Here is a 16,884-nt window from a genome sequence, read left to right on the forward strand (position 1 = left end):
ATTCACCCATTGTCATTCCAGGGGAAGGAGGATATAAAGAGGGGGTGAGTAAGTGGGCCTATGGTCAAATAGGTGAAAGAGTCAAAAGAAAGAAAAGGTCAAATAGGTCTCCTCTCTCTTTGCTGGAGGCACACTTATGGCAGGGGTCTGCCCAAGGTGAAGATGTTTCTACATGTCAGTTTTTCTGCTTTCACTTAGAGGTTTTTCAAAAGTTCCCCCCCTCCCAAGAGGGAAGAAGATGGCCACAGAACAGGGAACAAGGGCATAGTACCATACAGTAACGTTAAGAATTGTATTAAAAATTAAAGTGAGAACTGGACAGTTTCAGGCACCCACTGGGAAGAGTCTTGGAATAATGGTATTCCGGGTGGATGAGGTGTGGATTATGGTCTCTTACTGCATAATAAGGTACAATATACTTAATTGTACTTAATTTTTTGTATTTAATGTTCATGTTATCTTACTCTGTGTTTAATTTATCAATTGAACTTTATTATACATATGTAAATACAAGAAAAATCACATTATAAATGGGATTAGCAAGTGTTCTTTTATATCAGAGGTTTCAGCCATTCATGTTAGATTTTAGAACATATCCCCAAGGATATGGAGGCCCTACTGTATTATCAAAATCAAACTATCAACATTTTGAAATATAGACAAATCAGCAATTTTTTAAACAGTCTAATAAAATCCTAACAATAATAAGTGAAGACATTTTTCCTTAATGTAATTAAAATAATCTTAATAACCAAATACAACATGAAATGGAGTATTACAAGCATTTCTACTAAGAATAGGCAACAAAATTAAGAATGCATGCTCATCACTTTTATATAACATGGTTTTAAGAAATCCTAGCAATTACATTATAGGAAAATATCAGCAGATTTTATATCAAAATAAAGAATCAAAATATTATTTGTCATCATGATTATTTATATTTAGAAAAATCTGATCACCTAACTCAAAAATTTATCATATATAACAGATGAGTTCAGTTAAATTTTAGAAAAAATTAACCCACAACAACTTATTGTGAATGCTTTGTAACTCTACCAATAAATAAATTTAAGTAGTTTTAATTTGTAAATAATGTAAATTCTTAACAACTCTAAACAAAGCAAACATAACTGTTTAGAAAAATGAGCCTAACATGAAACTAATGTGGGAAAAAAAAAAGCAAAAGTGAATTTAGGGGCAGCTGGGTAACACACTGGAAGAGTGCCAGGCTAGAAGTTGGGAGGGTTTGGGTTCAAATTTGACCTCAGTTACTTAAAGTCACTTAACCTAAACTGCCTAGTCCTTAATATTCTTCTACCTTAGAATGGACACTTAGTATCCATTTTAAGACAGAAGGTGTTTTTTAAAGTGAGTTTATTAACATCAACTAAACATCTTTAAAATCTACTTTTCACAGTCCTTTTCAAGTTAAATAACTCTGACTTAACATATACAGTAAAGAACGAGTGAGAGAAAACAAATTTGTTACTGAACTCATTTGTTATCTACCAAAGAAAATAACTTACAGAAAATTAAAACTTGCCAAATAGATGCTAATGACTCCATGAAACAGCAAGAAATATGAAAACAAAGTCATAAAACTGAAAAAAATGTGAGGCATAGCAAAAATAACTGACTTTAAAAGAAAACCTCCCAGGTATTTTAGAATCAAATGGCAAGGTAGGAATTGAAAGAATCCACTGGTTACACCTGAAACTCCAAAATGAAAACTCCCAAGAAAATTATGCCTCAAAGTTTAGAACTCTAAAATCAAAGAAAAAGTACTAAAAACAGAAAGAATTCAAACATTACAGAGTTACAGTTAGGATCATACAAGATTTCATAGCCAAAGAACTTGGAAAATTATATTCCAGAAGGGAAAGACCTTGGCTTACAATCAATAATAATTTATTTAGTAAAACATAATATATAATCTTTGGCTATAAAAACATTGGGGGTGGATCTCTAATTAAAAAAAAAGTAGTTCTAAGTATCCCCTGATATAAAGACTGGAACAAATAGAAGATCTGACATACAAACTCAGGAGTCAAAAGAAGCATAAAAAGATAAACATAAATGATCAATCATAAGGGCCAAAACATGGTTAAATTGTTTGCATTCATATAAGGATACAGGTATCCTCTCATCATTAGGGGTCATAGAGGGAGTAGGATTAGAGACTCTGGGAGAGACTGTTATCTGATAATGATTGAAAAGGGAAAGAAAGGAAAGAATGGTGAAAATTAACTCACATAAATAGTTTAAGTAGTTTATACATAAAGAGGAGGGAATTTAAGGAGAGTAGGTGATACCTAAATCTCACACTCAGAACAGGTGAAAAGAGGGAAGACTACACACACACACATATGCATGCATACACATGTAGTTAGGTGCAGCAATACATTTCATCCAACAGGGAAAGAGGAGAGACAGGGGCCAAAGAAAAGGGGAGCAGGAATAAGAGTAAGTGTAGATTAGAGGATTAAATTGATACAAATCAAAGCAAACTCTTAAAGAAAGGAAGGGAAACAAAGAGAATGAAAAGTATTAGAGAGAACGGAGGGAAACGCACAGCAATCATGAATGTAATTGTGAATGAGATGAACTCATCCATAAAATGGAAGAGCCTAGCAGAATGAATTAGAAAAAAGAATCTAGCAATATCTGGGTTACAAGAAATGCACTGAAACAGAAACACAGACACACAATTAATGGTGCTGGAGCAGAACCTGTTTTGCTCCATATGAAGTTTAAAAAAAAAAAACAAACCCAAATGTATCAATCATGATCTCAGACAAAGCAACTGCCCACCCCCAAAAACCCTAATTAAAGAAAGAGGAGAAATTACACTTTGCTAAAAGAAAGATACTGAAAACAGTATAAACATATATGTAACACCAAATGGCACAGCATCTAAATTCTTAAAAGAAGTGTTAAGTTATAAAGAAAAATAGACAGCAAAACTATAATCTCAATTTATCCCCTCATTGACCTAGAGAAATCTAACCAAAATAGAAATAAAGGAGCTGAATAGAATTTTAGAAAAGTTAGTTATGGTGACCTCTGGAGAATATTGAATAGGCATAGAAAGAGATATTTGCTTCCTAACTATGCATCATACCTTTATAAGAATTAACCATGTAGTGGAGTATAAAATTTCACAAGCAAATGTAGAAGCAAAAATACTAAATAAACCTTGTTTTCTAATTATGCAAAGATTAGACTAGAATATTTAATCCTAAAGAATGGGTGCATCAAAGAACAAATAATAAAACAACAATTTCATTAAAGATATGGACAACATAAGACAGCATATCCAAACTGTGAAGATGTGGTCAAAGCTGTACTTAGGGAGAAATATGCATCTCTAGTTAAATTCATCAGTAAAAAAAGAGTCAGAGTAGATCAACTTAAAATTAAAAGGCATATAACTTAAAAATTAGAAAAGTCAACAAATAAAAAACAAATACCAAAACAGAAATTGTGAAACTTAAAGCTAAACAAAACTGAAAGCAAACAAATTTGAATAAGTAAAATTAGTTGTTACTTATTTTGAGGGGAAAATTTTGATACGCCATTAGCCAACTTGATTTTAAAAAGAAAAATAAAGAAAACCAAATTAATATAAAAAATGAAAAAGATTTCACAATGAACAAAAAAATTATTAGCATCTATTTTGTCAAATTACATATCAATAAAGCTGGCAACCTAAATGAAAGTAATGAATATTTACAAAAATATGAATTGTCCAGTTTAATAGAACAGACAAGGCTACCTTAGGGAAAAAAAAATTTTTAATCCATAAATGAACTCCCAAAGGAAAAAAAAAATCCTAGTACCAGATAGATTAACAAACAAATTCTACCAAATATGTGAATTACAATTAATTCTAATTATAGATAAATTGGTAGAAGAAAATAAATTCTGCTAAATTCCTTTTGGTACAAATATAATCTTGATTTCTAAACTTGGGAGAGTTAAAAATAGGATAAGGGAGTGTGTGGGGTGTGGTTGACAAATATCCTTAACGCATAGTAATGCAGAAATTTTAAATGAACCATTAGCAGACAAATAAAATATTAGCAATATATCATAAAGATTAAACACCATGACCAGACTGGATTTATGTCAGGAATTAAGGGCTAGTACAATAAGGCAATATTAATAAAATCAATAAAACACATACATTATAATATCCATGTTGAAAAAGCATCTGACAAGACATACCTATTTCTAGTTTAAAGAAATTGACACTAAAAGTCATAAAGTTTTCCTTAATATAATGAGTAATCTATTTTTTAAATCCAGGAGCCAGAATTATATAAAATAGGGATAAACTCTAGAAATCTTTCTAATAAGATCAGGATAAAGCAAAAAATGTCATTATCAACTGTTACTATTTAATACAGTGCTAGAAATGCTAGTTGTAGCAATAAGACAAGAAAAAGCAATTAAAGGAATATAGGCAAATTAGGCAAAGAGGAAATAAAATTATTACTTTTTGCTAATATGACGATTTACTTAGAGAAACTTATCCAGTCAACTAAAAGACTAATTGAAACAATTATCAACTTTAGCAGCAAAGTGGCAGAACATAAAATAAATCCACATAAATTATCAGTATTTCTTTTTGTTACCAAGAAAATTCATCAGGAAGAGAAATTCCATTTAAAATAATTATACGGTATAAAAGAGTGGACAGAGAATTCACCTGCCCAAAATACAAAGAAACTATCTGAGCACAATTACAAAACACTCATTACACAAAGTCAATTAAATTATTGGAGAAACATTAATTGCTTATGGGTAGATCAAGCCTATATGAGAAAAATGACAGTACTACTTATATTTACTCAATGCCATGATAATTAAACTACCAAAAGATTACTTTATAAAGTTGGAGGGGGGTGAGGGGGAAGAAACCTCATTTGGCAGTACAGAGACTGTTGACAGTTGGATCTTCTCTCTCTCTGCCCCTCCTCTGCTGCTCTTCAGCTGATCTCTCCTTCAGCTTGGTTTCCCATTGTAACCCCCTGGATCTCTCTTTCTTACGTTACACATGGCATTAGCTTCTCCCTGATAGTCCTGTCTTGGACTTCTCATTTCCTTGTATGTGAAGGGAACCTCTTCCTCCTAGGATCATGAACTTTCTGCTCATCCACACCAGCCCATTGGCTTGGCTGGACCACTCCAAACAGAGAGACTTTGATTGGTTCCTGAGATGTGCTAGATCAATGCACAGGAAAAGGACGTGAAGTGGAGGATGACTATAAAAATGAGACTGTAGAGTAGGCTGGGGCTTTTTTTCTCTAGATATTTTTGGTTGGGAGCTTGTCTGTGATCTGGCATTGGTGGCTTGGGTAGAAGACACTAATGTGGGCTGGTATTATTAGGGTGACAGGCCAGGAAATATTTTTCTATTTCCTTTCCTCTTTATTTCTTTCTTCTATATTAAAATTAAATTGTTAAAAGCTACTATCATTCTCGTGACTTAAGGGTTAATTGCTTTATAAATGGTGACCACACCAATTTTTTACTAATATTATATTTCTAAACCAATTTCTAAATATTACATTTAGTATATTACATTTGGTATATTAATTTTTCAATATTACACTTGTAGCCATTGTAAAGCCAATCAATCATACTTCCCAGTCTTTAGTTCCCCCAAAAGGTATATAAGATCCTCTATTCTATTGTTCTTAGGAGAATCACCTAGGTGTCGTGATTCTCTCAGAGACATCATTTTACTGGATCTCTCACACAAAGTATTGATTCTAAGAGGAAAGGTAAGGGTTTTAAAAAAAAGTCCTGCCATATCTGGATTGGTTTGAAGGAATTGATGATATTTAGCCTAGAGAAAACAGAGGGTTTATTGATGGTTATATCCAATTATCTGAAGGGCTGTTATGTGAAAGAAGGATTAGCTTTATTTGGCCTGACCTGGGGGTGAAAGTTTAGGTTTGTTATTAGGAGAAATTACCTAACAATTATAGTTATCAAAGAAAAAACAACAACTGAATCAAGAATTAATGAGTTCCCATTCAGAGAACATCTTGTAAGGATGATATTAGAAAATAAGTATTGTTTTATTAGTTTAGGGATAAGAAGTAAAGTGGCTGGCTTGAGAAAAGAACGAGTTTGAAGCAGAACTGAGTGTGCTAATTTCAGATGTGACAGTTATAACTTTTTTCTATGTCAATTACTCTCTGGCAGTTGGCAGAGACACTCACTCAGAGACTCTTAGGGTTGGAGGAGGTAACATCTTTTCCTCTCTCTCTGTCTGAGGGAAAGATCTAAAGGAGCTCAGTGTTTTCCTTTCCCAACTTGGGAAACACTATTGACTATTGTGGTTTTATAGATTGTTTAACTCTAAGACCAAAGAAAAATCTGGTCTTTGGTTTGGACTCTGAGTCTTACTCAGAATCCTATCTGGATTTTTGTTGAGACTCAACCAGCTAGCCTTTGCTATTTTATAATTTGAAGACAAAGTTAAGAAGTATAAGGATAATAGCAATAGTTTTTATTTAGATAGTATAAATTTGGGTTATCAGGGAGAGAGGATTAGTGTATCCTGTGAAACACAGGAGAAGTGGTTCCTTGCGGAACCTGGGAGTTTATCTGGGTGGATTTAGAATCCCTTAGAATTAGAAATCCTTTATTTATCCTTATATATTTCAATAAACATTTTGTTTTTATAAGTCTCTTTAGTGTCCTTGCACCTGGCCCTGAAGGGAAGTTCACATTTGAGCTTCACTTCATCACTGAGGATACTTTTGATTACATCTATCAAAAGTATCCAAACAGTTTTGAACCTATATTGGAACAGTTTTTCCTTCTAAATATTTTATTTTATAACTCGCCAAATTTATTTTTATAGTCTTCAAGCCAAAAGCTAAATTGATGACCACTTGTTAAGGATGTCATCAAGGTAATTCTTTCATAGAGAAGAATGAATTATGAATTATAAACAGAATTCTGTTCTGTGCTAGATGCAGAATTCAGGTAAGACAATTTCTTATCCTTATAGAGTTCCGATCCTGAAAGAAGGAATATATTTCATGATTAAAAACTAATGGAACTGGATGCCTTAAATTTTAGAGTACCATTTAAAATTCTTATTACTAGGTAATGGAGTTTTAGGCAAATGGATTTTTAGCTAATAATCAATGATGGTCTATTTGAATATATTTATTAAGTATAGGAAGGCCATGATTTAACTATATGTGGCTCATGCAGAATTTCTAACACAGCAAGATGAAAAATTTGTCTTTATTTCCCACAGACTATAGGTTGCATTAACAAGATGACCTACAAAACATAAATGTAATTCTCATAAATATGATTTTTAAATGAGTAAAACTGAAATAATAACAAATGCCACTGATTTGATTTGTTTTTATCAGAAGGGGGGAGAATTAATGTTAGTTTCTTTTTGTTTATTTTGTTTTTCTTTTTAATATTTTCTTTAAAAAGCCATCCAGAGATATATGAACTTATTTCTTTTTATCTTAAAGTTTCACATGGGAAGCATAAAATATTCAAAATCTTCTGAGCATTTTTCCTTCAAAAATAAAACCTGTATCATATTACTTGCCTTCTTGGGGAGGGAGGAGATTGGGAGGGGGAAAAAAGGCAGAGATAGATTTTTGGAGATGGTTAATGTGAGAATGTCTTTCTTGTGGGTAAACAAATTTATTATGTTTTACAACAAATATTGTTACAAATCATATCATGTTATGCATATATAAAATAAAAAGACATATTAGATTTCTGACAAATTTTTTAAAAATAGCTACAGTGCCATCTAAATATTTGAAGGAATCAGTAAGGCATTAAAATGTGAAGGTTTAAGGGGAGGTAGTCTTCTGAAAGCCAGTTTCAAGTTCATTTCCTTTTTTATCTTCTCCCTCTTATTTCCTCTCCCAATAAAAACCTTTTCTCTTGACTCCACAAGTCATCACTGCCCATGTAAAGTAAATATACTACTTATGTAGATAAAATATAAAGCTTAAAAACCAGAAATTGCATTACTGTTAATGCTTTTCATTACTGGTAGAATACTTAATAATAATAGTGTACATAAAAATATACACTCTCTCTCATATAGTTCTTAAGAGCTTAAACCTCGTTGTATATACACACATACACATATATTCTCACTTGACCCTCTCCATGGCCTCGTGAGGTAGGATATGAGAATCACAAAATTATAGATTGAATGTGTGAAGAGACCTCCCATTCATTTTTAAAAATGAGGAAACAGAGGCCCACACTGATGAAATTACTTGTTCAAGATCACACTAACATCAAGTGGCAGAACAACTATCCAAATTCAGATTCACTGACTTAAAATCCTGTGTTCCATTGCTGCTCTATACTGCTACCTTTGAGGAATCATAGATAGTGATGAAAGGAACCTTAGTAGTCATCTAGTTCATTTTAAAGAAGAGACATGAGGCCTAAAGAAGTGAAATGGCTTATTCAAAGTTACCCAAATAGACATATACTAGAGCTGGGATTCAAATTTAGATCTTCTGACCCAATGTTCCCTCCACTAAACCCACATAGTCATTGTTCTTTAGGATCAGATTAATTTCTTCATGAACAGGTTTGATTAAATGATGTGGTTTTTTTAAAAAGTCTTCAACTGACACTGATCCATGTGACTTTACCCAACTCTTATTATTCCTTGTCTGACAATAAAAATATAAATCCATTTTAACTCAATCTTTTGAAAATATATGAAATCAGATTGCTAATTACAAGATATTAAGTATTCATTAGGGTATAGGCTTCCTATAAAGATATTATCAATGACTCTTTCAATTCTCTCATAGTAGTCATTATTAATCACAGTTCTCTAAATGGCACAAGAGGATTGTGTGAGGTAAATATGTTGGAGACCCCTAACTCAGCTCATCTTGGAAAGACAACATGGGAGTCAGAATCACCTGGCTACAAAAGAAAATCAGTTCGGAAAGACACCATGGGAGTCAGAATCACCTGGCTACAAAAGAAAATCAGTTCTAATACTTTATATTCATACCTTTTTTGATCAAATGTATTATAAACCTTTAATCATTCATTTTAATCATGTTACTTGGATCCAAGATGATTTTTGATTTTCTAAAAATCAAATACATCTTCAAAAGGCTAGGATAGTAAAAAGAATATGGTACAGGTTCTGATTATTTAGGAGAATGGGAGGGCAGGAGATATATAGCAGTGGATCTTTAGAGTCTGGCCTATGTCAAATGATTTTTTAAAATAGCAAAGTCTAATGTGGCAAGAAATGGGTAACAGGGGTACATTATGATAAAGTGGAAAGAACAGTGGATTAAGTATCGCAAAGCCTAGATTTTAATTCCTGGTTCTACTACTTACTACTTGTATGATGACTTAGGTCAAGTTACTTAACTTCTCTGGGTATCAGTTTCCTTTTATGTAAAATGATAAGACTAGATGCTCCTATGACTATAAAAGGGTTTTCCAAAAGTCTTAAGGCAATTTTAAAAAATTGTTCTAAGACTTTTAGAACAGATTATGTTCTATAAGGATGACTCAGTGGATAGAATACTAGGTTTAGAATCAGGAAGACCCCAGATGAAATCTAGCCTTAAACAAATTTACTTGCTGTGTGACCTTAGGCAAGTCATCTAACTTCTATTTGCCCAAGAGGCAGCTAGATATCTCAGTAAGATAGAGAACTGGGCCTGAAGTCAGCAAGACCTGAGTGCTAATGTGGCCTCAGACACTTCCTAGCTATGTGATCCCTGACAAGTCACTTAACCTCTGTTCACCTTTTACTTAATCCACTAAAGAAGAAAATGGCAAATAATTCTAGCATCCTTGCCAAGAAAACGCCATGGACAGTTTGGGTCATGGGGTAATGTAAGAGTTTGACACAACTGAACAACAGCAAATATTGATGTCTGTTTCCCTGCCAGCACTGAATGTAAAAGGGTCATGAGGAGGGGACTGACAATAAGCAGAGTAAGAATGAAGGAAAGAAACTGAACATGTTTACTGAATTCATGTGTAAGCTTAGGTCAGAAAAGTGCTTATACTTTGAAAATTTGAAGAGCTTACCTGGGAAAGAATATTTATGTGTTTGGTCATAAGTTTCTAATAAGATCAAAGAACCAATGATGATATAAACAAGATTAACAGATAAGGAAAAATAGTATAAAAAGATAATGTTTATTTCCGATAAGGAAAATATTAATATTACATTAAAAACTCTACTTATTGTTTAGCATTTTATAATTTTTAAAGCACTATCATTTATAGCCCTATCATTTGAAACTCAGTGAGACATTTAAAGCTAATAAGCAGACTGGGTTTTTACAGATGAAGAAACGTGGGCTCAGAGAGTGATTGAAGTGATTTCCCAGAAGTCATAAGGCTAAAAAAGCTGGGATTGGAAGGAGTTCTCCTGATTCTAAGTCAGAAGGTTTTTCTACTATGCCTTGGCAACTAAGTGGTATCTGTAAAAATGGGATATTACCTCACAGAGTTGTGAAGATCAAATGAGATAAACTATGTAAAGCACTATGTAAAAAGCTTACAAATAATGGTTGCTATAATGATTATATGAATAGTAATCCATTTCCAACTTTCCTGTTGTCATGTGTATAGTGTTATCCTCTCAATAACAATCTGGGGTAGTAGAAAAAGAGCACTAGATTTGGAAATCAGGAAGGTACTGAGTTATAATCAATCTGAGGAGACATTTGTCTCCAGCTGTGATCACTTAATTTCTCTCAACTTCAACATCCTTACCTGTAAAATGGAATATCACCACTTTGGGTACAATAACCTCAGATGAAATAATTTATCTTTGCAGATGTACCCAGATAACTCACTTAACCCGAATTGTCTAGCCCTTGTTGCTCTTTTGTCGTAGAATTAATACCTTTAGTTATTCTTATTGGTGGTATTATTACTCTTCCAGGCTCAGCCTATCAAGGTTTAGTGTTAAAATGCCCAAATTTAATCACCAATCTTGCTGATTCTTTTTGTACAATCTCACAAAGGATGTATTTCTTTTCTCTTTCCTGTTTTAGCTTCTCAAAACTCCAATTACCTATTCAATGAGCAGTCATCTAGTTCGTCCTGCCTTTTTTTTTTAAATGCTTCTGTTCTGTCTTAAAAACGATACTAAGTATTGGTTCCATGGCAGAAGAGCAGTAATTGCTAGACAGCTGGGGACAAGTGACTATCCCAGGGTCAAACAGTTAGGAAGTGACTGAGGCCACATTTGAACCCAGGACCCCCCCCCCTTTCCAGGCTTAGCTCTCTAACCACTGAGACACCTACCTGCTTCTCTAATCAATTCTTTATATAACATATATGTTACATAGTAGAACACATTCTTCCTGAAAGACCAATTTCATTGCATATTTCACCTTGAAAACTCATAGTAACTTTGTAGTATTATACAATATTTCTATTCTATGGAACTCAACCTCAGTTAAGCAGCTACAATTGGCAAAGAAGAGCGAATGCTATTATTAGCAGTAAAATATATTCTAAACTAACCTTAACAATCACTAGTATCACATCTCCAATTTCTATCATGATAGCTAATTCAATTAAGCAAGCAAGAAGCATTAGTATCTAAGAATCTGGATATGGGGATACAGATTTTGAAACCAAAATAATCTTTGCTCTCAAGGAGCTTATATACTATTCTTGCTGTTCCTATTTATACATGAGATTAGTTACTGTTAAACAAGTTTTCTCTGAAATTCAGTAGTCTTATTTGAAAGACTGGATTTTCTTTATTCCTTTTCTAATCAAGGTACCTGCTAATTAAAGAATTTCCACCAATATTCACTCTAATTTATGCTTTGAGTAAATTATAATGCTACATAAGTGTAAAACTATTAAGGTTGAGTGTATGATCAAATAAAATATGCCTAATCACCAGTGAGAGGAGGAGGAATAAAGACCAGAATTGTAATTTCACTGGTACCCAGATTTTCTTAGATAAGGAATCTCCCTTCATGAAAGCAAAGTGGTATATTTTCTATAACTTAATCCTATTTGTCTCAATTTCCTCATTTGTAAAATGAGCTGGAGAAGTAATGGCAGACTATTCCCATATCTTTGCCAAGAAAACCCCAAATGAAGTCAGTCAGATATAACTAAAAACAACAACATAATTACTATGCTGCATTAAACAAATGACAGTAGTATCTTTAAACTGCTAAACTACATTTTAAAGTTTTCTTTCGTTAGAGCAGCAACAATACAGTATTAGTTTTTTTCTGGTACCACTTAAAAAGTATAATCTTTATCTCTCTGTCTCTCTCCCATACACATACATCAATTTAACAAACATTTATTGAGTACCCACCAATGGGCAACACAGTTTTGCTGCTGATATCAAAGAGTAAAACAAAAAACTACCCCTCCAATAACCATATATAGATATTTTAAATATTCCACACAAAAAAGTATAACAATAAATGCCTTAGGAATATATAAAAATAGCTTGAAAAGGTTTTTCAAGGAAGCTAAATAACACAGTAGATGGAGCCTTGGGCCTGGAGGTAGGAATATCTGAGTTCAAGTATGACCTCAAATATGGTTAGTTGTGTGACCCATGACAAGTCACTTAACTGTTCTTCCCCTAAATTTTCTCAGCTTTAACATGGGGCTGTGAAGATTGGATTTAGCTATTTCCTAACTGTAACAATGAAGATACTTAGTTTAACAAAATCAGGAATGTCTTGGGAACTTTAAATTACTCCACCCTACTTAGACCGTACTTTAGGGGAAGATAAAGTTGTAATCTCCTGATTGAACAAGGAAGGTACTTAACTCTTACCTTATAGTGAAGCTAGAACTTTAAGCTAAGACTATTTTAAGATCTTAATACAAAAAAGGTGTTAAGTAACTATAAAGGTTAAATTAATCACAAAAAGGTTAAGTAACTCACAAAAGGTGAACTTAACAAAGAAATGTTCAGTAACTCTAAAGATATAATCTAATCAAAAGAAGGTGAGAACTAAAAGTATGAGCAGTTCTGGAGAAAAGCCTTTGATGTGATTGGTAGATGTGAAAATTTAGAGGAGGAGACACAAGGGTGACAGATCTTTTTATTTGGATCACTTCCCCTCTCTGGCACCTTTTGCAGCATGCTGGGCCTTTTGGCATCTTAGTGTGGCTACAAACTATTGTCCAGTTCGGTGGTAAATTTCTGGCTGAGTTTTCCTCCTTTACTTTCCAACTTGATCCTTTTAGAAGCCTCTAATCTTCTACAGAGACCTAGAGGCGGGGATTTTAAGCTCTCTCTGGCATAGGCCAGGCAGGAGAAATCCTATATCCTCTTTTCTCCTTCTCCTTAAATTCCTTCCCTCTATATTAATTGAATTACCATAAATTTCCAGACTGACTTGGGCATTTTATTTGAGATTTTCCTTGGCGACCAATTAAATCTAGATTTTAAGTCACAACCTTAAAATTATCTTTACAGTCCTAAGAACCTATCTTCCAGGGTTGTGAGGATCAAATAAGATAATATATGCATATCACTTAACACAGTGCCGGGTACACAGTGGGCACTTTATAAATACTAGTTATTATTATTACTATTATTATTTATAAGGACTTGGGAAGAAGGGATAAAAAAGACTTCATGGAAAGGAAGTAAGCCTTTAGAAAGAGAGATAAAAGTCCAAGGAAAGTATTTATGTCAGGAACTATGCTAGCAAATAGGATAAAATAAAAGTGAGACAGTTCATTTGAACTTTCTATGGAGTGGGATAGGGAGAATATAACATATTAATAGTTAAGTAAATATAAGACATATAAAATAGATACATAGTAATGGAAGTGGAGACTAACAACCAGAAGACATAAAGAAAGATTTCTTATAGCATGATAGCACTTGGGTTGTATGGTCAAGAGTTCCAAGAGGAAGAAGAATATGCCAAGCATAGGGGACTGCAAGCAGACCAATTTGACTGATGACAGAATGTATTGGGGGAGGGGAGGGGACAGCTAATGTGTAGTAATCATTGTCGAAGGTATATGAACATGCAGTTTTCATAGGAAAATATCCAAAGTATCAACAACCATATTTTTTAAAATGCTAAGAGGTAAGAGTCACTAAGAGCTAGAAAAATTCAAATGAAAACTCTGAGATTGTTCCACTTCACACTCATCAGATTAACAAAAATGACAAAAAAAGAAAAATGACAATTGTTATAGAAGCCTCAGGAAAACAGGCATATTAATGCATTGTTTGTGAAGCAGTGAATTGGTCCGCCATTCTGGGAAGCTATTTAGAACTATGCCCCCAAGCCCACTAAACTTTTAGACCCAGAGATATGACTACTAGGCTAATATTCCCTAAAAAGGTCACCAAAAGAGAAAATAGGTCTTTATATAGAAAATAGCTATAGCACCTTATTTTTTCACCAGTAGCAAAGAACTGGAAACTAAGATGATCTCATCAAGTTGTGATATATAAATATAATCAAACACTTGTGTATTAAGAAATGAGGAGAGGCAGAGTAAAGATGGCAGCATAGAGGCAGCAAAAGTTCAGACCTCTGAAAACCCTTCCTCACTAATTAAAAACCAAATGCTCCTAGGGGACTGAAAACTAAATCTAACAACAAAACAGAGCTAAGGAACCCTCCTGCTGGACTCAATTTAAAATGTATACGAACAAAAAACTTGAATTCGAGAACACTTGAGTTTAAGGGGAAGGAACAAGGAAGATCCCAGGACCCTCCGCCTATCCACAGTATTGAGTAAGGCTGGGTCCAGCAGTGGCTGGAATCTCTGGGCAGGCACAGGTGCTAGTCTGGAGGGAGTACCTTGTGGGAAAAGCTGTACCAGGCTCAGGGCTCCGAATATGGGTGACTGGGAGGCAGCATGAGGAGAAGCACAGAGGAGGCAGCCCAGTCACAGCAGCAGAGACACTCCATATTGCACCTCCCCCCCCAGGTTTTGGCCTCAGGGCACATCCAGCACTGAAAGTTCAACTCAGCTGGGCTTAATCTCATCAAGCCTTTAGAGGGAAGGGAAGCTCAAGCTCCAAAACTCCTCCCCCACAGACTGCTATGAGGGACTTGCTAAGCTCCAAGGGTGAAGGCTGACAGAAAAGCCCAAATCCACAGATCCAGCACACAATGAGAGGAGCAAGAGTGCATGCAACTACAGGGGGAAATAAAGGGAGAAAACATGAGCAAACAAAAGAAAAAAAAACAAAGAAATTACAATCTACAACTTCCATCCAGGCAATGAACAAAGAGCAACTGTAACAGAGGAGGATCAAGGAGTACAAAGCAAAAACACAGAAACTCCAACAAATAGGACACAGGCTTTGGAAGAACTCAAAATACAATTCAAAACACAATTAAGAGAGGCTGAAGACAACTGGGGAAAGAACTTAAAAAGCAAGATAAATCATCTAGAACCAGAGGTTTCTGAACTAAAATGAGAAAATAGTGTCTTGAAAGCCAAAATTAATCAGCTTGAAAATGAGGCAAAGGAGATGAGGCAAAGGAGATGAAAGATGAGACAAAGGAGATGAAAGATGAGTCAAAGGAGATGAAAGATGACCTCCAAAGAAAATCAGACCAGAAGAAGAAGGATGACCAAAAAGTCAGGGATGAAATTTAGTCTTTAAAAACTATAGTACAACAATTAGAAGTAAACGACTTCACACAGCACCAGGAAACTATAAAACAAAAATCAAAAGAATGAAAAAAATGAGGAAAATATGAAACATCTCATTCACAAAACAGAAGATTTGGAAAATCATTCCAGGAGAGACAATTGAAGAATCATTGGTCTACTGGAAGACCATGACAAAAGAAAAACCCTGGACATCATCCAATAGGAAATTATCCAAGAAAACTGCCCCGACATTCTAGAACGAGAAGGAAAAGTAGAGATTGAAAGAATCCACAGATCGCCTCCTGTACTTAATCCCCAACTGACAACACCCAGGAATGTTATAGCCAAATTCAAGAACTACCAGACCAAGGAAAAAAATATTACAAGCAGCTAAGAAGTCATTCAGATACCATGGAAACACAGTTAGGATAATACAGGATCTGGGGCTGCATCTACACTGAAGGGCCGAAAGGCATGGAATGATATTCTGGAAAGCAAGGGAACTAGGTCCACAACCAAGAATCAACTACCCAGCAAAACTGACTATATTCTTACAGGGGAAAGTGTGGTCATTCAATAAAATAGAAGAATTCCAAGCATTTGTAAAGAAAAAACCAGAGCTGAACAGAAAATGTGATGCCCAAACACAGAACTGGAGAGAATCATCAAAAGGTAATTAAGGGGGAAACAACAAAACAAAACAAAAAACAAACTTCTACCTCTACAAGAAAATATTGGTAACTCTTAAAAATTGTTATTATCACCTAGGTAGCTAGAAGAATTATACTTAGAGGGAACAGTGGTAAACTGTATAGGATGAAATGCCAAGACATAAATATATATATGGATATATGTATGCATAAATATATATATGCATATATATATAACAAGAGTTACAAAACAGGTTAATATTAAGAGAAATGGGAAAAGAAACAAAAGGGGATAAATTTATATATCACAAAGAAGTGCATGGCGGGAGAGGGGGAGAACATCAAAGATTGGAGATAGGAAATATTCACAATCAAATACATTGGGGCAGAGAATTGATTTGCACCCTATAGGGAAGTAGAAGGATAACAAACGACTGGTGGGGAGGGAAGAATACAAGGGATAGAGAGGGTGGGGGTGGGTAGTTTAAAAAGACTACAAATAAAATAGGAGGGGAATAAGAAGGGAGGTGGGGTAGAAAGGGGAATAAAATAAGGATGGGGGCTGATTAAAAACAAAACATTGGTGTAG

The 16,884-nt window shown here is 34.2% G+C and overlaps 1 protein-coding gene across 12 annotated transcripts in view; it reads right to left on the reverse strand.

Moving 5' to 3' along the window:
* Positions 1 to 16,884, reverse strand: part of ANKRD12 (ankyrin repeat domain 12) — a 217,647-nt gene that overhangs the window by 173,692 nt on the left and 27,071 nt on the right. The window lies entirely within an intron of this gene.

This window comes from Monodelphis domestica, chromosome 3, assembly GCF_027887165.1.
Source record: "Monodelphis domestica isolate mMonDom1 chromosome 3, mMonDom1.pri, whole genome shotgun sequence".
Lineage (NCBI taxonomy): Eukaryota > Metazoa > Chordata > Mammalia > Didelphimorphia > Didelphidae > Monodelphis > Monodelphis domestica.